This window comes from Sapajus apella, unplaced genomic scaffold (assembly GCF_009761245.1).
Source record: "Sapajus apella isolate SASKATOON/1434 unplaced genomic scaffold, GSC_monkey_1.0 scaffold36, whole genome shotgun sequence".
Taxonomy (NCBI): Eukaryota; Metazoa; Chordata; class Mammalia; order Primates; family Cebidae; genus Sapajus; species Sapajus apella.
The window spans coordinates 34,640,396-34,662,246 of NW_022436976.1; the positions used below are offsets into that span (position 1 = coordinate 34,640,396).

General features: G+C 40.6%; 1 pseudogene; it reads left to right on the forward strand.

Annotated features, from left to right (window-relative positions):
- The first annotated feature begins 20,303 nt into the window (after positions 1-20,303).
- On the forward strand, positions 20,304-21,642 carry LOC116563723 (annotated as a pseudogene).
- Positions 21,643-21,851: the final 209 nt, after the last annotated feature.

The following is a 21,851-nucleotide window of genomic DNA, read 5'->3' on the forward strand; positions in this document are numbered from 1 at the left end:
ATGGTGAAACCCCATCTCAGGCCAGGAGTGGTGGCTCACGCCTGTAATTCCAGCACTTTGGGAGCCTGAGAAGGGCGAATCACTGGAGGTCAGGAGTTTGAGACCAGCTTAGCCAACATGACAAAACACTGTCTCTACTAAAAATACAAAAATTAGCCACGCATGGTGGCACGTGTCTGTAATCCCAGCTACTTAGGATGCTGAGGCAGGAGAATTGCTTGAACCTGAGAGGTGGAGGTTGCAGTGAGCTGAGATTATGCCACTACACTCCAGCCTGGGCAACAGAGTGAGAGTCTGTCTCAAAAACATAAAAAAAAATTCTACAAAAATTAGCCAGATGTGGCAGCATACACTTGTGGTCCCAGTTACTCGGGAGGCTGAGGTGGGAGGATCACTTGAGCCCAGAAGGTAGAGGCTGCAGTGAGCCAAGATCACACCACTACACTCCAGTCTGGGTGACAGAGCCAGACCCTGTCTCAACAACAAAACAACAAAAAGAAAGTATTTTAAAATTAAGATAAGTACTTTTTTTTCTTTACTTATTTTTTTTGAGACAGGGTTTTGCTTTTGTTGCCCAGGCTAGAGTACAATGGCTCACTGCAACCTCTGCCTCCTGGGTTCAAGTGATTCCCCTGCCTCAGCCTCCCAAGTAGCTGGGATTACAGACACCCGCCACCACACCCGGCTAATTTTTGTATTTTTAGTAGAGATAGGTTTTCACCATGTTGGCCAGGCTGGTCTCGAATGCCTGACCTCAGGTGATCCACCTGCCTCAGACTCCCAAAGTGCTGGGATTACAGGTGTGAGCCACCGTGCCTGGCCATTAAGTATGGTTTTAAAGACAGAATGCTATTGTGCACTTAACAGATTATAGTACAGGGTAAACATAACTTTTCTATGTACTGGGAAACCAAAAAATTTGTGTGACTCACTTTATTGCAATATTCACTTTATTGTGGTATATGCTTTATTGTACCGGTCTGGAACTGAACACAGAATATCTTTGAGGTATGCCTCTCTACCATATTTTAAAGATATAGCTTAGTAAGATTTTGCTGACAGGTCAAATTCCAGTATGAAAGAATAGAATCAAAGCTTATACCAAGGCTTTATCATAAGGAAATGAAAGACTAGAATTGTTTACTTTGAAGAATGAGACTGAGGAAGCAGCAGTATTTGAGGGAAAGATCTGAAGCTCAGTTTGGACATGCCAAGCTTTATATGCATTTTAAATATTCAGATGGAGCTGCTAAGTAGGCAATTTGATACATGAGTTGTAGTTCAGGGGAGAGATCCAGGCTAGAGATAAAAATGTGGGATTTATCAGTATGTAGATGATATTTGAGCTCACAGGACTGAATGAGGCCACCCAGGGAGTGAGTCCATACAAGAGAAAAGTGCAAGAGCTGAGCTTCACAAACTCCAACATTTAGAGGTCAGTATATGGGCAAGCAGAAAGGGAGACTGAGGGGGAATTATTAAAATTAGATTAAGTGAGAAAAGCCAGGCACAGAAAGACAAATATTGCATGTTCTCACTCATATGTCAGACCTATAAAATGTTGATCTGATAGACGCAGAGAGTGGAATGATAGTTACCAGAGGCTGGGTGAGGATAGGAGGATGCAGAGAGATTAGTTAATGGATACAAACATATGGTTAGATAGAAGGAAAAAGTTCTACAGTTTGGTAGCACAGTAGGGTGAATATAGTTAACACCAATGTACTGTATATTTCAAAACAGCTAGAAGAGGAGATTTGAAATGTCTTCTCTTTCATTTCATTATTTACACATTGTATGCATGATTTGATCATTGCATATTGTATGCATGTATCAAAGTATGATATGTACTGCACAAATATATACAATTATGTATCAATAAAAAAGTAATTTGCACAAGTCTAAAAAAATAGAAAGAAAACAAGGAGAGAGTATATTCTAGAAGTCAAATGAAGAAGCCACTTCTAGGAAAAGGGAGTAATCAATTCAATCATGTGCTGCTGAGAACTGACCCTGGGACTTGACAACATGGAGGTCATTTGTGATCTTGACAAAAGCAATTCCAATGGGATATTGGGTCACAGCCGGATTGGAAAAGTCTAAGTGAGACTTAGAGGAAAGCAAGTGGAAACAGTGAGATTAGATAAGACTTTTGAGGAGTTTTTAGTAGGGGGCCAGAAAATAGGATTGAAATTGGAAGGGTATGTGAAGTCACGGGAGGGTGATTTTTAAAATGGGAGAAATAATAGCACTTGCATGTGTGTGTTTATGTGCTTATAGGAATGGCCTAGTACAGGGTTTCGCAGTTTGGCACTATTGACATTTTGGGCAGAATAATTCTTTGTTATGAAGGGCCGTCCTCTGCACTGTAAGATGTTTAGAAACATTCCTAGCATTCTATCCACTAGAGGCCAGTAGCGCGCCCTGCCTCTTTCCTGGGTTGTAATAACCACAAAAGTCTCCAGACGTTGCCAAATGTCCCTTGTGGAAGGGGAATGGCAAAATTACTCCCGAGCTAGTAAAATAAAATAAAATAAAAAATTTTGGTGATGCAGAATATAGAATGGGAGGATTGCTAGGGGAAATTTCTTTGAGTTGATGAGAAGAGATGGAATCTACTGCCCAATAAGAAGAATGAGTCTGCTAGAATCACAGACTCATCCCCATTAACAGAGAAAGCAGAGATGTGAGCACAGATGTAGCTAGGGGCTAGATGCGGTGGTGGGAACATATGGAAATTCTCCTCTGCTTGCCTTTGATATCTCAGTGAAATAAGAAGCAAAGTAAGCAGCTGGAAAAGAAGCACTGCAAAAGAACATTTGCAGGAAAAAAAAATCAAAAGGAGGTATTGAAGGTTTTAGGAGACAGGAGATCTGATGGAGGTCATCTCAGAGAATGAGATGTAAAATGGACTGGAGAAATACACTAACTGCTAAGCAACTTTACTATTCAGCAGCGAAGACTCATTAAGTGTAGAGTAAGACTAATTAACGTTGTTAATGTATTTTTCTTCAGTCCTACTCAGGGTCTTAGTTCAGGTACTGAGTAAGCAGAGAGTTGGATATAAGCATGACAGCAGATTCGCCAAGAGAGTACCATGAAGTGAAGGGAGCAAGGGAGTCCAGGAGATATGCAAGGGAGTGGCTATGATGATTGACCATGATATTTAAGCTGGGCATGGAAGAATTAAGAACAAAGGGATGGAAGATTGTGAAAAGGAATGCCATAGGATCATCAGTGGAATATAGGTCCCTGTGGGATTGAAAGATTATTAGAGTTGATATTAAATAAAGTTAGCTGGAAATATAGAAAGTCAGAGGGTGAGATCCTTGAAATTGAAACTATAGAGAGACACATTTATTGGTAGGGACAACATCTAGGGTATGGACATGGTTGTGAGTTTCATGGGAAGGGTCACAAAAGCAGATTCACAGAGACATAAGGTATCTGATTCCGGGTGCTGAGGAGTGACAGCAAGACCTTACTGAAGTAACTAACATAAATGGTCACCAACTTCTACTCTACCTTAGATGATCAGCCAAACTATTTATGGGACTATCATCCCCCTTGCTAGTGACTGATTTATGGATGGCCAAGTGGATAAGGGAAAGTATTGTGGAGAACTCTGGAAAGTATTTCCTTATTCTACAGAGAGAGGAAGCTCCTCTTCCTCCTCTGGATTTGGTAATGCCTGAAACCTCTGTCACCGTCCTGTTACCAGCCTGAAGATGAAGTTTTCAGTGAAGATGGCAGATAAAGGGAAAGTACATGGGCTCTTTTTTTCTCTTCTTTTTTTTTGAGACTGGATTGTCCAGGCTGGAGTGCCATGGCTCCATCACAACTCACTGTAGCCTCAAATTCCTGGGCTCAAGTATCCTCCTACCTCAGCCTCCTGAGCAGCTGGGACTACAGGTGTGTGCCACCACATTCTGCTAATAATAGTAAGGAAAAAATGTAGAGATGTGGTCTTGCTATGTTGCCCTGGTTGCTGACCTCCTGGCCCCAAGTGATTCTCCTGCCTCAGCCTCCCAAAGTGCTGTGATTATAGGCATGAGCCACCATCCCTGGCAAACAGAGACAGTATTTCATCCTAAAGAAAACAGAGAGCCAAGGGAAGGGTTTTGGTAGGCTAAACAAACAAAAGGTTTGTTTTGGTTTTGAGGGTAAGAATCTTCAAAAGGGAAATTCTTTTTCTCTGCCTTTTCCTGTAAGTAAAACTCCTATCGATTTCAAACATCTACTCATTCATTCGATAACTATTTACTAAGCACTTACTATGTGCCAATGAAAGTTATAGGAACTTAGGATACAGTAATGAACAAAACAGAGAAACATTCCTAATACCATAGATCTTTTGTCCTATTCAAGTCAAATAGTACCTTCTCCAAGATGTCTGCTCGAAGTCTCTCAATCACATTTACTATTTCCTTCTGCTTTTATGGCACATTGTACTATGTTAATGACATTTATCATAGTCTACTTCAAGTTGGAGGCATGCTTCAGGTGTTAAATATCTCCCTCACTACATCAAGGGCTTCTTGAGTTTAGTGTCTGTGTTATTAAACTCTCTCCCAAGAACAGAGTTGGTTTGGAGCAAGTACCAGTGGATCTTGGTTGAATGAGCAAATTATTCTGTCTACAGCCTGAAGGGGTTAGTCCTACATGGAACTTTTATTGCAGCTGCTGCCAGGCATTCATTTGGAGGAATTGGGAGCCAGTCTGTCATGGGCTTAGGCGATCTCGGAGCTGTATAGAAATGACATTCCCAATGAGTGATTATTACTGATAAGTGATAACAAAGTTTATTTGTGTGACTAAGGGCATAATAGGAAATGAAGGTCTGGATAATTCTATTATGAAATTCAATAGCTGTCCAGTTTAATGAATGTAAATGGCTCTTTGATGAAGAAATGGAATGGTGCCAATGAAAATGGTGACTGCAAGTATGAACATTTTTCTTTGGTTTAAGCTTCAAAGACCAAATAACTGGGTCTTATATTCATTTGAATACTTCACAAATTATTGAAATTTAGGGGCAAGGTCTCTGATTTTCTTAAAAACAAAGAAAGCATTACTATAAAAACCCAAAGCAATTGTTTCTGCTGGATGTCAAATGGTTGCTGTTTTGTTGCTACACAACCAACAGAGGGAGCCCTTGTTATAGAACCTAATAACTTCCTTACAGAGTTTGTACCTTGGTAGAAAGCCAATGAAAGAACAGAAGAAAAAAAGAATAGAGGAGTTAAGATATTAAACAGTTTGGTTCTAAACTGTATTGTCAATCTGGGATCACTTTTATGAAACTGGGTTTGGGGGATGATGTTAAGTTACAGATATTTCAAAAGAGTACATATGTGTATTAGATTTTTAAAAAGCTTTTTACATACTGCCATAGTAATCATTTATTTTTAAAGCACACAACTATATTACTCTTCTGCTTAACACTCTCCAATGGCGTCTTCATCACTTATATGACAAATCCAACCTTATGGGGTTGTAAAGATTAAAGCAGATAATATATAGCACAGAGCCTGGCGCACAGCTAAATTCTCAGCAAATTCTTAGCTATTATTTTTCCCTACTGTGTCTTTTATTGCACTGATCCTTCAGACTCGATGCTTTCCAAATGGCCCCATTCTTACTCTGGCTTTAATCTGCTTAACTCCCTTCTTGTCTAGAGGTTTCAGGGTCTCAGAAGTCTTGACTCACAGTGTGGGTGCTCTTTTGGTACATATCATATTGTAATGATTTGCTCACATGTCTCTTCGACTTGAGAGCATATCTCATAAGTTGTTCTGTCTCCAGGGCCTAATAATAGAGCAACCAACTGTCCAGGTTTGCTTGGAATTGTTCCAGTTTTGTTTTGTTTCATTTTTTGGGGGGATGGGGTCTTGTTATATTACTCAGGGCTGGGCTCAAGCAGTCACTCCTTCTCAGCCTCCCGAGTAGCTGGGATTATGGGCCCACACTACCAGACCCCAGGCTATTTTTTCTTTTTTAATTTTGTATTTTTGGAAAAAAGGCATACACATTTACTACATTTTTTTTTTTTTTGGCAGAAATGAGGTGTTGCTATGTTGCCCAGGCTTTTCTTGAACTCAGCTCAAGTGATCCACCTCCCTTGACCTCCCAAAGTGCTGGGGTTACAGGCATGAGCCCATACAAATTTATTAACATGTACGTGGGGAGAACCATAGAGTGATTACCCTGACTGTCCCAGTTTGGGCATTGAAAATCTCCTGTCCCTGAAACCCCTCAGTTCCAGGCAAAAAAGGACAACTGGTCACCCTACCACAGATTCTAATACATAATAATAGTTCAATCAATACACTTGTTTACCTAAGCAAATTATCTTTGACGAGTCACTTGTTTCCTGGGCTTAAGTCTCTCCAACTATAACCAAAAATTTTTAAACAAGATAATGTCTAAGTCCTATTTCAACTCTGATATTTTATTTTATTTATCAATTATTATTATTATTATTTCTTAGGGAGATATTCTCACTCTGTCACTCAGGCTGGAGTGCAGAGCTGTGATTATAGCTCACTACAACTTCAGTCTCCTGGGCTCACGTGATGCTCCCCCTTCAGCCTCCAGAGTAGCTTGGACTGTAGGTATGGTAACACCATGTTTGGCTAATTTTTTAAAAAGTTCTTTTCTTTTTTGAGACAAAGTCTTGCTCTGTCACCCAAGTTGGAGTGCAGTCTCGTGATCTCAGTTCACTGCAACCTCCGTCTTTTGGAATCAAGTGATTCCCCTGCCTCAGTCTCCTGAGTAGTTAGGATTACAGTCACCTGCCACCACGCCACCTGGCTCATTTTTGTATTTTTGGTAGAGATAAGTTTTCACCATGTTGGCCAGGCTAGTCTCAAACTCCTGACCTCAGGTGATCCACCTGCCTTGGCTTTCAAAGTGCTGGGATTACAGGTGTAAACCACTGCACCTGGGCTTTTTTTTTTTTTTTAATGAAAATTTAAAAAAGACAAGATCTCATGCTATCAGTGAGCTGGAGGTCAGTGGCAGGATCATAGCTCACTTTAGCCTTGAATTCCTAGCCTCAAGTGATCCTCTTGCCTTGGCCTCCCAAAATGCTGGGATTACAGGCATGAGCCCCCAAACCTGATCTTTGAATTATTTTTAGTGATGGGGTCTTGCTATATTCCCCAGGCTGGTCTTGAACTCCTGGGCTCAAGCAATCTTCCTGCCTTGTCCTCCCAAAGTGCTGCAATTACAGGTATGAGCCACCACATCCAGCCCAACTATGATGTTTTATAACTGGATGTCACCTTTATTGCCTGCCTACACTGATCATTTTACTTTATATTCAGGAAATCTTAAATGGTCACCGTTCTAATTTTTTTAAAAAAGCATTGCTAAAATAGTCATGATAAATAAGTAAAAAGAGTAAGATATAAATCTCATATATATTTATGGTATAATCCCAATTTTGTAAATATGTATATTTTTATGTTTAAGAGAAGAAAAGTGAATGGAATTGTGAATTTTTTTTTTTTTTTTTGGGACGGAGTTTCGCTCTTGTTACCCAGGCTGGAGTGCAATGGCGCAATCTTGGCTCACCGCAACCTCCACCTCCTGGGTTCAGGCAATTCTCCTGCCTCAGCCTCCTGAGTATCTGGGATTACAAGCACACGCCACCATGCCCAGCTAATTTTTTGTATTTTTAGTAGAGACGGGGTTTCACCGTGTTGACCAGGATGGTCTCGATCTGTTGACCTCGTGATCCACCCGCCTCGGCCTCCCAAAGTGCTGGGATTACAGGCTTGAGCCACCGCGCCCGGCAGTAGAATTGTGAACTTTTAAATCATGGATAGTTTTCCCCACTTTCTGCATTTTCAAAACTCTCTACAATAATTGTATGATTTTATAGGCAGCCAACAAGAGCTGCAAAATATGCTGACATGGCAGTGGGTATACTTTATTTATTTATTTATTTATTTGAGACAGAGTCTCACTCTGTTGCCCAGGCTGAAATGCAGTGGTGTGATCTCGGCTCACTGCAACCTCCATCTCCTGAGTTCAAGCAATTCTTATGCCTCAGCCTCTCAAGTAGCTGGGTTACAGGCATACACCACCATGCTTGGCTAATTTTTGTATTTGTATTTTAATTAATTAATTAATTAATTTTGAGACACTCTCACTCTGCTGCCTAGGCTGGAGTGCAGTGTGGTACAATCTCGGCTCACTGCAACCTCCACCTCCTGGGTTCAAGCGATTCTCCTGCCTCAGTCTCCTGAGTAGCTGAGATTACAGAGACTTACCACCACACCTGGCTAATTTTTAAATATATTTTGTACAGATGAGGTTTCACCATGTTGACCAGGCTAGTCTCGAACTCCTGACCTCAAGTGATCCACCCGCCTCTGCCTCCCAAAGTGCTGGGATTACAGGCAGTAGCCACCACACCTGGCCTTATTTTTATTTTTTGAGACAGTCTTGCTCTGTCACCCAGGCTGGAGTGCTCAAGCTTCAGCCTCCCAAGTAGCTTGGGATTATGGGCCCATACCACCAGACCCCAGGCTATTCTTTGTTTTTTAGTTTTGTTTTTTGGGAAAAAGGCATACTCATTTTTTTGCTTTTTTTTTTTTTTTTTTTTGGTAGAAATGAGGTCTCATTTCTCAGCTTACTGCAGCCTCCACCTTCTGGGTTGAAGCAATTCTCCTGCCTCAGCCTCCGGAGTAGACTACAGGCATGCGCCACCATGCTTGGCTGATTTTCATATTTTTAGTAGAGAGGGGGTTTTGCCATATTGGCCAGGCTGGCCTCGAACTCCTGACCTCAAGTAATCTGTCCGCCTCAGCCTCACATAGTGCTGGGATTACAGGTGTGAGCCACCGTACCTGACCGGCAGTGGGTATACTTTAAATAATTATTTTTTAGAAAATTATTATCTTTGCATGAAATTGTTAACAAAAGTTAAGTAACTTGGCTGGGTGCTCTGGCTCATGCCTGCAATCTCAACGCTTTGGGAGGTTAAACAGGAGGATTGCTTGAGCCCAGGAGTTTGAGACCAGCTTGGGGAACATGGTAAGACCCTGTCTCAAAAAAAAGAAAAAACAAGTAACTGACTTTATATTTCCTTCAGTACAATGGTATTCAAACTTTAATGTAAGTCTGGGAGGGGCCTGAAATTTGCATTTCTAACAAGGTTCCAGATGATGACAGTGCTTCTTGTCTGTAGAACATATTTTGAGTGGGAGGCTTTAGGGTATATGAATTCTAATCCATATTTGACTATTTTTTAAAAATAAATTTAAATATCCTGATAACTTTCATTTAACACATTTGACTATTAATGGTAAAAATGTTTTAAACTCTACACACTATACAGTGTTACTTACAAAAATATTAACCACCTCATTCTTTTGGCAGTGCTTCCCAAACTAACAAACCTGGGTAAATATGGGGAGCTGCTGTCAACTTTCTGAGAGCTGGTGGACATATGGGAAACTGTGTAAAATCCTTGAGGCACAGTGGTTGGGAATTCCTGCCTTACAGTTAGTTGTCTTTTGTAAACAGGATGCCAAATGCATCAAAACTCTCAGACCAACCAAAATATCAGGATGCATTTCAAAACTCTCTACAATGATGGTATGATTATTTACTCAAAATATGTATTTACAAAAATATTGCCCATGACCAACCACATTTCATTTCATAACTGACTAATGGATCACTGCCTTTAAAAACATGGTCTAGCAGGATGCGGTGGCCTGTAATCTCAGCATTTAGGGAGGCCGAGGTGGGCAGTTCACCTGAGGTTGGGAGTTCCAGACCAGCTTGACCAACATGGAGAAACCCTGACTTTGCTAAAAATACAGAATTAGCCCCGTGTGGTGGCACATGCCTGTAATCCCAGCAACTCAGGAGGCTGAGGCAGGAGAATTGCTTGAACCTGGGAGACAGAGGTTTCAGAGAGCCGAGACTGAGCTGTTGCACTCCTGCCTCAGCAAAAAGAGTGAAACAGGATCATCTGAGGTCAGGAGTTCAAGACCAGCCTGGTGAACATGGTGAAACCCTGTCGCTACTAAAAAAAAAAAAAAAAAAAAAAATTAGCCAGACATAGTGGTGGGGATCTGTAATCCTAGCTACTCGGGGGGCTGAGGCAGGAGAATCATTTGAAATAGGGAGGTGGAGGTTGTAGTGAGCTGAGATTGAGCCACTGGACTCCAGCCTGGGCAAAAAGAGCAAAACTCTGTCTCAAAGGAAAAAAAAAAAAAAAAAAAAAGACCCAAAAACATGGTCTAGACAATGTTGCTCAAAGTCAAATCTACAGATATAGATATCATTAATTCTAAGTGAAATCAAACAGACGTGTTTTTTTGAAACAAAGTTTTGATCTGTTGCCCAGGCTGGTGTGCAGTGGCATGATCTCAGCTCACTGCAACCTCTGCTTCTGGGGTTCAAGTGTTTCTTTTGCCTCAGCCTCCCAAGTAGATGGGACTACAGGTGTGCGCCACCATGGCTGGCTAATTTTTAGTAGAGATGGGGGTTTGACATGTTGGCCAGGCTGGTCTCAAAGTCCTCACCTCAGGTGACCCACCTGCCTTGGCCTCCCGAAGTGCTGGGATTATAGGTGTGGGCCACTGTGCCTGGTCTCAAACAGATTTTTAAACTTGCAGAATTTATTAAGTGGAAACTTGTGGATAAATTTTCTAGCAATGGGATATTGACTAAATTTTTTTGTATTTTTATTTAAAAAAGTAGAGACAGGGTCTCACTACATTGGCCAGGTTGGTCTTGAACTCCTGTCCTCAAGCAATCCTCCCACCTCAGCCTGCGGAAGTCCTAGGATTACAGGTGCGAGCCACCATGCCAGGCCATGGTGTTGATATTTATTGAATATCTACTATATTTCAGTAATTATGATAATTATTTTATATTATTTATCTTATTTAATTCTCATACAGAAGCTGCAAGGTAAGCACTCTTAACTGCATTTTTCTTATTTGGAAATTTAGCCTTGGAGAAGATTAAGTAATGTGCCCAGTGTTACAGGTTGAGTAAGTGGCAGGAGTAGAATTCAAACGCCAAATGCCTGACCTTAAATGGCCCTGACCCTTCCCTACCTTCGCCATCACCACATAGACATTCTGTGAAACCTTAGCAACCCTCCAATTTGGAATTCATTCAAACAACCTCTGGTTTTCCCAGTTAAATTCTATACCCCTGAATACCAATTTGATTTTTTTCCTTTTCTTATTATTTTTTCACCTTTTTATCAGCTTTAGGGAGAGATTAAAATTGTAAATTTAGGCTAGGCACAGTGGCTTATACCTGTTATCCCAGCACTTTGGGAGGCCAAAAGCAGGAGGACTGCTTGAGCCCACAAGTTTGAGACCAGCCTGGGCAATATGGCAAAACCTCACCTCTACAAAGATAAAAAAATTTGCTGAGTGTGGTGGCAGTGGACTGTGCCTGGTCTCAAACAGATTTTTAAACTTGCAGAATTTATTAAGTGGAAACTTGTGGGTAAATTTTCTAGCAATGGAATATTGATTAAATTTTTTTGTATTTTTATTTAAAAAAATAGAGACAGGGTCTCACTACACACCTGTAGTCCCAGCTTCTTGGGGCTGAGGCAGGAGATTCCCTTGAGCCCAGGAGTTGGGTTGCAGTGAGCCAAGATTGCTCCAATACACTCCAGCCTGGGTAATAGAGCAAGACTCTGTTTAAAAAAAAAAAAAAATCCAAATTTGTAGGAGAAAAATAATTTAACTCAACTTGGAGCAGGTGTAAACCCCATCCATTCTGCTATAGTCAAAAGGATGTCATCACCTAGTACAGTTGTGGCCACCAAAACCCTACTGCATAGGTTGTTGCCCAGGGGGTGATTTCAAAGAAGGGGGCTAGGACGAGGCAGTCACACAAACATATTTACTATACTTGTATTGCTCCTCAGTTGAGAAGGAGGGTTTTCTGTCTCCCTCTCCAGGAAAGTCCTCACTGTAGAAACATACACACTAGGAGAAACTAGATGAGAGTAATTTGCTATGTTTCCAATCCCCTTTCCCTTCCCCAAATACACAGAAGGGGTAGTCCTGGAAGTTCTCACTGGAGGCAATGGAGAACGCCAAAATGAAAGGGGCATATGTTTCAGGTTTTGTGACTGAGGACAGTGACAACTCTTATGGTCAATAAAGATCTTAGAAGATCCAACAGTAGCCGATCCCTCTCTATATTTGTGGAATACTGTTGTTCCTTCTTCTCCAGGTCCCAGAAACAGACTTTTTTTCAGGTTCTGAAAACCTGGCATTGTTTATTACATAATTCAAACTTTCCATCCAACTTGCTATTTTAAACCTTTGAAATAGCAAAAAATATTTTTATTTTCTATATATTTTTTTTAATTAAAAAATGCAAAATTTCTTTCTAAAAGTTGCTGAATAAAGAAAAAAGCCTCATTGGCCTTGTTAAAAAGTATTCAAAATAGAAAATTGATGTGGTAGTTCTTTAGCACATGTTCCTTTATCCTATTAATGTAGGCGTATACCTCTTATGAGGAGCTGCAATGAAAGTTTCAATTATGTCAAGAAACTTAAAACTAAATGAATCAAAAGGCTGTAAAAGCTTATGGAAATTAAAAATGCTTAGATCCTTTTCAGATAAATCAAAGAGTGCTTTCATCTAATTCCTCTGTTTTTTTCCCCCACCCCTGAGGAGGATTGACCTGGTCTTTGATTGAAAGAACACTTTGTTTGAAGTGGCTTTTTAAAGAATATTTTTAATGTTTTGCTTGTTGTTATTTGCAATTTTATTAAAATTTTAAAAATACTGTTCCTCATTAACATGACAAAAAGATTTAATTAAAAAGAATAGAGATAGGGTCTTGCTATGTTGCCCAGGCTGGTCCCAAATTTCTGGGCTCAAGTGATTCTCCCACCTCAGCCTCCTGAGTAGCTGGGATTACAGGTGTGAGCTACTTTGTCCGGCCGTTTCATTTTTTTTTTTTTTTTGCGACAGAATCTCACTCTGTCACCAAGGCTAGAGTGCAGAGGCGTAATCTCAGCTCACTGCAGCCTTTGTCACCTCAGCCTCCTGAGTAGCTAGGACTACAGCTGTGCACCACCACACCTGGCTAATTTTTGTATTTTTAGTAGAGATGGGATTTCTCTCTGTTGGCCAGGCTGGTCTCAAACTTCTGACGTCAGGTGATCTGCCCACCTCGGCCTCCCAAAGTGCTGGGATTATAGGTGTGAACCACCTTGCCCACCCCATTTCATTCTTTTGTATGAACGAATAGTATTCCATTATGTCTATATCACATTTTCTTTATCCATTTATTCATGATGAATTTTTTTTTTTTTTTGAGACAGAGTCTCGCTCTGTCACCCAAGCTGGAGTGAAGTGGCGTGATCTCAGCTTACTGCAACCCCCGCCTCTCAGATTCAAGCAATTCTCCTGCCTCAGCCTCCCAAGTAGCTGTGATTACGGGCACATGCCACCAAGCCCAGCTAATTTTTTAAAGTATTTTTACTAGAGACAGGGTTTCCCCATGTTGGCTAGGCTGGTCTTGAACTCCTGATCTCAGGTGATCCACCCACTTCAGCCTCCGAAAGTGCTGGGGTTACAGGAGTAAGCCACCGCACCCAGCTCATGATGCTTAGATTGGACATTCCATATCTTAGCTATTGTGAATAGTGCTGCAATAAACATGTAGATGCAGGTATCTCTGTAATGTACTGATTTCTTTTCCTTTGGTTATGTGGAAATTAAGGAAGTGCCTGGAAATTAAGGAAAGGAGAAAATCCTAGAGAGGAAGGAGATGTGGATGTCAGAGCCCCACATTTGTATATAAATGCTCCTGAAATCCTTGGCTCACTTTTGAACTGTACATGTATGGGTGAAAATCCAAGAGATCCAGGGACAACAACAGCTGGGGGCTGAAGGAGCCAAGCAGACACTTCAGCTGTTGCCTACCACAGTGGAGACAGACTTTAATCTTTAAAGACTTACTTGACTTGAATAAGAGGAAAGGCTCTAGCTCTGATAAATATGTCTGACCTGAGTTACCACAATAGAGAAATGTGGCTCTTCAACCACTTTGCAGATTTGAGCCAGTTCACAGACCCAGATCCCTTTGGATAAAGAATGGGTTTTGAAGAAAGACCCTGCTTCTCTGTTTAAAATTTACATGGTAAATCTTTCTCCTAGGCTCTCTGCAAAAGCTTTGCAGCCATTTGCCAGGGTGACAGTATATTAGGCTAAGAAAAATAAAAACTAGATTTGTCTTATGGATTACTAGATAATGGCTGTGGACTGACATAATTCCTGGAGACCTAAAATGTCACAGCGGTCTACTAGTCAAAATAGAGGCTTATGGAGATCAGGTTATTAATGGAATTTTAGTTTGGGTTCGTGTCAGTGGGCCCATGGTTATTATTCCAGTTCTAGAATGCTTATTTGGAATAGACATATTTAGAAAATGGCAAGATCTCCACACAGGTTCCCTGACCCATGGAATGAGAGTTATTGTGGTAGCAAATGCCAAATGGAAGCCACTAGAACGGCTTTTCCCTTCCACAATAGTAAACCCAAAGCAATACCACATGGATTGTAGCAATCAATGTTGCTTAAAGGATGCAGGGGTGGTGATTTTTGCCACATCTCTTTTCAACTTGCCTATTTGGCCTGTGCAGAAAGTAGATCTTAGAAAATGAAAGTGGATTGTTGCAAATGTAATCAGGTCGTTCTTCAAACAACAGCCACTGTTTCAGGCATTGTTTCATTGCTGGTGAAAAGAAACACATTCTTTTGCATCTGTTATCCAGCTACTCCACTGGCAAATGCTTTCCTTTCTCTTCCTGTTATTATAGACTACAAGATGTAATTTTATGTCACCTAGAAGAATCAGCACTGCACTTTCGCTGTTCTACTGCAGGGCTATATTACTTCTCTAACCCTCTGTTATGTTATAATCTAGTCCAAATGGGCCTTGACTCTATCTACTGCACAGGACACCATAGGATATTTTTGAGATCAGCTGACTGGACCTGGTGAGCAAGAATTACTAGCTACTGGAGATAACTCAGTAATTTAATGTGTGCCAAAGTGTGGAAATAAATACCACAAAATTCAAGGGACTGTTGCCTCAGTAAAATTACTAGGCATCCAGTGGTCTGGACCATGCCCAGATATCCTTCCAAGGTGAAACAGTAGTTGCTGCATCTGACTCCTCCAACCACCAAGAGGCACAATGTTCAGTGGGCTGCTTTGGATATTAGACGCAACATATACCTTTTTAGGAACCAAGAGGCCTAAAGAGGTATATTCAATTTGAACGCCTTTTATTGCTTTCTCTTGTCTGATTGCTCTGGCTAGGACTTCCAGTACTGTGTTGAATAGAAGTGGTGAAAGTGGGCATCCTTGTTGTGTTCCAGTTCTCAGCGGAATGCTTTGAACTTTTCCCCATTCAGTATGATGCTGGCTGTGGGTTTCTCATAGATGGCTTTTATTACTTTGAGGTATGCCAATTTTATTCATTTATTTATTTAGAGACGGAGTCTTGCTCTGTTGCCAGGCTGGAGTGCAGTGGCACAATCTCAGCTCACCGCAACCTTCACCTCCCAGGTTCAAGTGATCATCCTGCCTTAGCCTCCCGAGTAGCTGGGACTACAGGCCATGCCACCACACCTGGCTAATATTTTTATATTTTTAGTAGAGATGGGGTTTCACCATGTTGGCCAGGATGGTCTTGATCTCTTGACCTCATGATCCACCTGCCTCAGCCTCCCAGAGTGCTGGGATTACAGGTGTGAGCCATCGCACCCAGCCCTATGCCAAATTTTTGAGGGTTTTTTTTTTTTTTTAAATCATAAAAGGATGTTGGATTTTATCAAATGTTTTTTCTGCATCTATTGAGATGACCACAGGATTTTTGTTTTTCATTCTGTTTATATGATATATCTCATTTATTGACTTACCTGTAGTGAACCGTCCCTGCAACACTGGTATAAGACCCACTTCATCATGATGTATTATCTTTTTGATATGTTGTTAGATTCTGTTAGCTAGTGCTTTGTTGATGATTTTTTGCATCTGTGTTCATCAGGGATATTGGTCTGTAGTTTTCTTATTTTGTTATGTCCTTTCCTGATTTTGGTATTAGTGTGATACTGGTTTCATAGAAGATTTAGTCTTTTGGAATATTTTCTGTAGGATTGGTACCAATTATTTGAATGTCTGATAAAATTCAACTGTGAATCCCCTTGGTCCTGAACATTTTTTTGTTGTTGTTGGCAGCTTTTCTTTTTTTTGAGACAGAGTCTCTCGCTGTCACCTGGGCTGGAGTGCAGAGGCACAATCTTGGCTCACTGCGACCTCCGCCTTCCGGGTTCAAGCAATTGTCCTGCATCAGCCTCCTCAGTAGCTGGGATTACATCTGGCCAATTTTTTTGCATTTTTAGTAGAGACGGGGGTTTCCCTATGTTGGCTGGGCTGGTCTCGAACTCTTGGCCTTGTGATCCACCCACTTCGGTGTCCCAAAGTGCTGGGATTACAGGTGTGAGCCACTGTGCCCCACTGGCAATTTTTTAAAAAAATTACTGATTCATTCTTGCTGCTTGTTATTGGTCTGTTCAGGGTTTCTATTTCTTCTTCATTTAATCTAGGAGGTTTGTATATTTCAAGGAAAATATTAATCTCTTCTAGATTTTCTAGTTTGTACCCATAAAAGTGTTTATAGTAGCCTCGAATGGTCTTTTGTATTTCTGTGATAGCAGTTGCAATATGTTCAGTTTCATTTTTTACTCAGTCGTTTGTCCATGGATACTTTGGTTGTTTCCATATGTTGATTATTATAAATAATGTTTTAATGAACATGGGAGTGCAGCTATCTTTACTAGGGGTGATTTCATTTCCTTTGGATATATACCCAGAAGAGGCATTGCTAGGCCATATAATAGTTTTATTTTCAGTTTTTTAAATATAATTTTTATTTACTTAATATATGTATACATATAAATATGTTTATATAGATGCTTACATATGCATCGTATTGTACTGCTTTTTAAATTGTTATTTTGTAACAGCGAACCCCTGGCAGTGGCAGGTCTGTCTCATGAAACATGTTAGAACTACTGATTTGGTACGCTGTTCTTGGAAATTCTCTATACAAATTCTCTTGTATAGGTCTGAAATTCAGCCCATTCCTATCCAGAAAGCAAAGTCCATACTGTTTTTCACACTGGCTGCACTAGTCTACATTCCCACTAACAGCATACAAGGGTTCCCTTTGCTCTGTGCCCCAGTTGACACTTATTTCTTCTCTTTTTGATAAAAGTCATCCTAACAAGCATATGATGATATTTCACTGTGATTTTGATTTGCATTTCCTTGATGATTAATGATGTTGAGCACCTTTTCATGTGCCTGTTAGCCATTTTATATCCCCTTTGAAGAATGTTTATTTAGGTCCTTTACCCATTTTTAAATTAGATTATTCATTTAAAAAATTTTTGGCTACTGAGCTGTGTAAGTTCCTTCCATGTTTTGGATATTAACCCTTTATGTGATACAAGGTTTGCAAATATTTTCTCCCAATCCATAGGCTGCCTTTTTATTTGTTTGATTATTTCCTTTGCTGTGTAGAAGCTTTAAGTTGAATGTAGTCCTACTTGTTTATTTTTGCTTTTGCTGCTTATGCCTATGGTGATCTATCCACAAAATCATTGCTGAGAACAATGTCAAGGAGCCTTCCCTCTGTTTTCTTCTAGGAGTCTTACATCTTTAATATATTTTAAGTTGATTTTTATGATAGAAGATAAAGATTCAGTTTTATTCTTTTGCGTGTGGATTTCTAGTTTTCCTAACATCTTTTACTAAAGAAACTATCCATTCCCCCATGGTGTCTTCTTGGTGCCCTTGTTGAAAATTAGTTGACCATATATGCTTGGGTTTATTTATTAGCTCTCTATTCTGTTCCATTTGTTTATGTGTCTGTTTTTATGCCAGTACCATATTTTTTTGATTACTATATTGTGGTAGACTTTGAGGTAAGGCAATGTAATACATCTGGCTTTGTTCATTTTGTTGAAGATTGCGTTGGTTGGCCAGGCACAGTGGTACACACCTGTAATACCAGCATTTTGGGAGGCCAAGGCGGGTGGATCGCTTGGGCTCAGGAATTTGAGACCAGCCTAGGCAACATGGAGAAACCCCATCTCCACTAAAAATACAAAAATTAGTGTGTCTGCTGGTGCATGCCTGTGCTCCCAGCTACTTGGTAAGCTGAGGCAGGAGGATCACTTGAGCCTGGGAGGTGAAGGTTGCCACTGAAGATTGTGCCACTGCACTCCAGCCTGGGTGACAGAGCAAGACTCTGTTTCAAAAAAAAAAAAAAGAAAAAAAGGAAAATAAAAGAAAAAAGATTGCCTTGGTTATTAGGGGTCTTTTGCGATTCCATATAAATTTTAGTTTCTTTTTTTTCTATTTTTGTGAAAAGTGACATTGAGATTTTGATAGAGATTGCATTGACCAGTACTGACCCATGGCCTGGGGGTTGGAGACTCTTTGATTAAAGGCTTAAATATAAGACTTAAAACTATGAAACTAATAGACAAAAAATATTGGCGAAACATCTAGGACGTTGGTCTGAGCAAAGATTTTTTGGGGTAAGACCTCAAAAAACACAGGCAACAAAAGCACAAATAAGCAAATGCAATTGCCTCAAGCTAAAAGGCTTCTGTTGCAGTAAAGGAAACAGTAAAGTGAAGAGACAACCTACAAAATGGGAAAAAATATTTGTAACTATCAATCCAACAAGGACTTAATAACCAGAATGTGTAAGAAACTCAAACAACTCAATAGTAAAAGAAAAAAATGATTGAAAAATGAACTAAAGACCTGAATAGACATTTCTCAAAACATACAAATGGCCAACAGTATATTTAAAAATACTCGGTATCACTAATCATCAGGAAAATGCTAATCATAACCACAATGAGATATTATCTCACCACAGTTAGAGTGGTTATTGTAAAAAAGACAAAAGTAACACATGCTAGGGAAAATGCAGAGAAAGGAGAACAATTGTAGACTGTAGTAGGAATGTAAAGTAGTACAAGCACTATGAAAAACAGCATAGTAGTTCCTCTATTACAGAACTACCATAGGATCCAGCAATTCCACTGCTAGGGATATATCCAAAAGATGGGAAATCTGTACACTGAAGATTACCTGCATTATGGTGCTGATCCAGAATAGCACTAGCACTCTTCACAATAGCCAAGATATGCAATCAACTTAGGTGTCCATCAAAGGATGAATAAATAAGAAAATGTGGTATATATACACAATGGAATATTATTCAGCCATAAAAAGAATGAAACCCTGTCATTGCAGCAATGTGGATGGAACTGGAAGTTGTGTTAAGTAAAATAAGCCAGGCACAGAGAGACAAAATGGTACGTTCTCACTCATATGTAGAGCTTAAAAAGTGGATCTTATAGAGGTAGAGGGTGGAATGGTGGTTACCAGAGGCTGGGAAAGGAATGGTGGAGAGGGGGATGAAGAGAAGTTGGTTAATGGCTACTAACATACAGTTAGATAGAAGAAATAAGTTAAAGTGTTTGCTGGTAGATTAGGGTGACTATAGATAACAACAGTGTATTATGTATTTTAAAGTAGCTAGAAGAGAAGAAGTATAACAATGTTCCCAGTACAAAGAAAAGATGAATGTTTGAGGTGAGGGATGTCTTACTAATGTTAATTTGATCATTACACATTGTATACATGTATCAAAATCCTAAAATACCCCCAAAATATGTACAATGATTATGTATCAATAAATTTAATACAAAAATTCCAAGTTTTTGTTTTGTTCATCTTTTCTATTGTTTTTCTAGCTTTGATCTATTTCTTCTCTGATCTTTATTTCATTCCTTCTACTAACTTTGGGCTTACCTTGTTCTTTTTTCTAGTTCCTTGAGGTTAACATTAGCTTACTTATTTGAGATCTTTCTTCCATTTTAATGTAGCTGTTTATTGCGATAATCTTCCCTCTTAGAATTGCTTTTGTAGGCTGGGTGTGGTGGCTCACACCTGTAATCCCAGCACTTTGGGAGGTCGAGGCAGGCTGATCACGAGGTCAAGAGATCGAGATCATCCTGGCCAACATGGTGAAACCCTGTCTCTACTAAAAATACAAAAATTAGCTGGGCGTGGTGGAGGGCGCCTGTAGTCCCAGCTACTTCAGGAGGCTGAGGCAGGGGAATCGCTTGAACCTGGGAGGCAGAGTTTGCAGTAATCCGAGATCTCGCCACTGCACTCCAGCCTGGTGACAGAGCGAGACTCTATCTCTAAAAGAAGGAAAGAAAAAAAAGAACTGCTTTTGTTGAATCCCATAATTTTCGGGATATTTTGTTTCTATTTAGCTCATCTCAAGATATTTTTGTATTTCCATTTTGATTTCTTCTTTGATCCCTTGGCTGTTCAGGAGCACATTGTTACACGTAATTGTGGATTTTCCAAATTTACTCCTGTTTATTGATTTCTAGCTTCATGCCATTTTGTCCAGAAAATATACTTGATATGATTCAAATCTTCTTAAAGATGTAAAGACTTGATTCAGTCAGTCCCGGCAGCGGCTGCAGTGCTCTGTGCCCTCTCCTTTTCGCTTCCGGAAACATGGCCTTCGGGGTGGCTGTCTCTGAGGGTGTCATCAAGGTGTTCAACGACATGAATGTGCGTAAGTCTCCAACGCCAGATGAGGTGCCAGAAGGTGGTCTTCTGCCTGAGTGAGGACAAGAAGAACATCATCCTGGAGGAGGGCAAGGAGATCCTGGTGGGTGATGTTGGCCAGACTGTCGCAGACATCACCTTTGTCAAGATGCTGCCAGATAAGGACTGACACTACGCCCACATGACGCAACCTACGAGACCAAGGAGAGCAAGAAGGAGGACCTGGCGTTTATCTCCTGGGCCCCTTTAAGAACAAGATGATCTATGCCAGCTCCAAGGATGCCATCAAGAAGAAGCTGACAGGGATCGAGCATGAATTACAAGCAAACTGCTATAAGGAGGTCAAGAACTGCTGCACCCTGGCAGAGAAGCTGGGTAGGGGGGCAGTGCCATCATCTCTCTGGAGAACAAGCCTTTGTGAACCCCTTCTGGCTCCACGCCTGGAACATCTGGTAGCCCCACACCTGCCCTCAGGTATTGCAGGCTGCCCCCTTCCTGCCAGACTGCAGGGGCTGGGGGGATTGCAATAGGGGGAAGGCAATCCCTTCACCCTAGTTGCCAAATAGAACCCCCCACTCCCTGGATTTTCCTTCTCTCTCCATCCCTGATGGTTCTGGCCTTCCTAAACTGCTTTTGATTTTCTGATTCCTCTTGGGTTGAAGCAGGCCAAGTTTCCCCCAGGCACCCCAGTTATGGGGTGGCCTGTATTTTTTTAAACAACACCCGCACTCCCCACCTGTTCCTCCCCTTTCCCATGCTGCCAGCTTCTAAGGCAATAGTGACTCTGTGCTTGTCTGTTTAGTCCTGTATAAATGGAATGTTGTGAAGATGACCCCTCCCTGTGCCAGCTGGTTCCTCTCCCTTTTCCCCTGGTCACTGCTGCTCATGGAAGCAGGACCAGTAAGGGAACTTTGATTAAAAAAAAAAAAAAAGATAATAATAAAAAGGCTACAAAAAAAAGATGTTAAGACTTGTTTTGTGGTCAAACATATGATCTTTCTGGAAAATGTTCCATGTGCTGATGAAAAGAATGTGCATTTTGCAGCAGTTGAGTGAAATTGTCTGTAAATGTCAGTTAAGTCTATTTGGTCTAGTGTGTAGTTTACCTTTGTTGATTTTCTGTCTGGATGGTCTGATCATTACTGAGAGTGGGT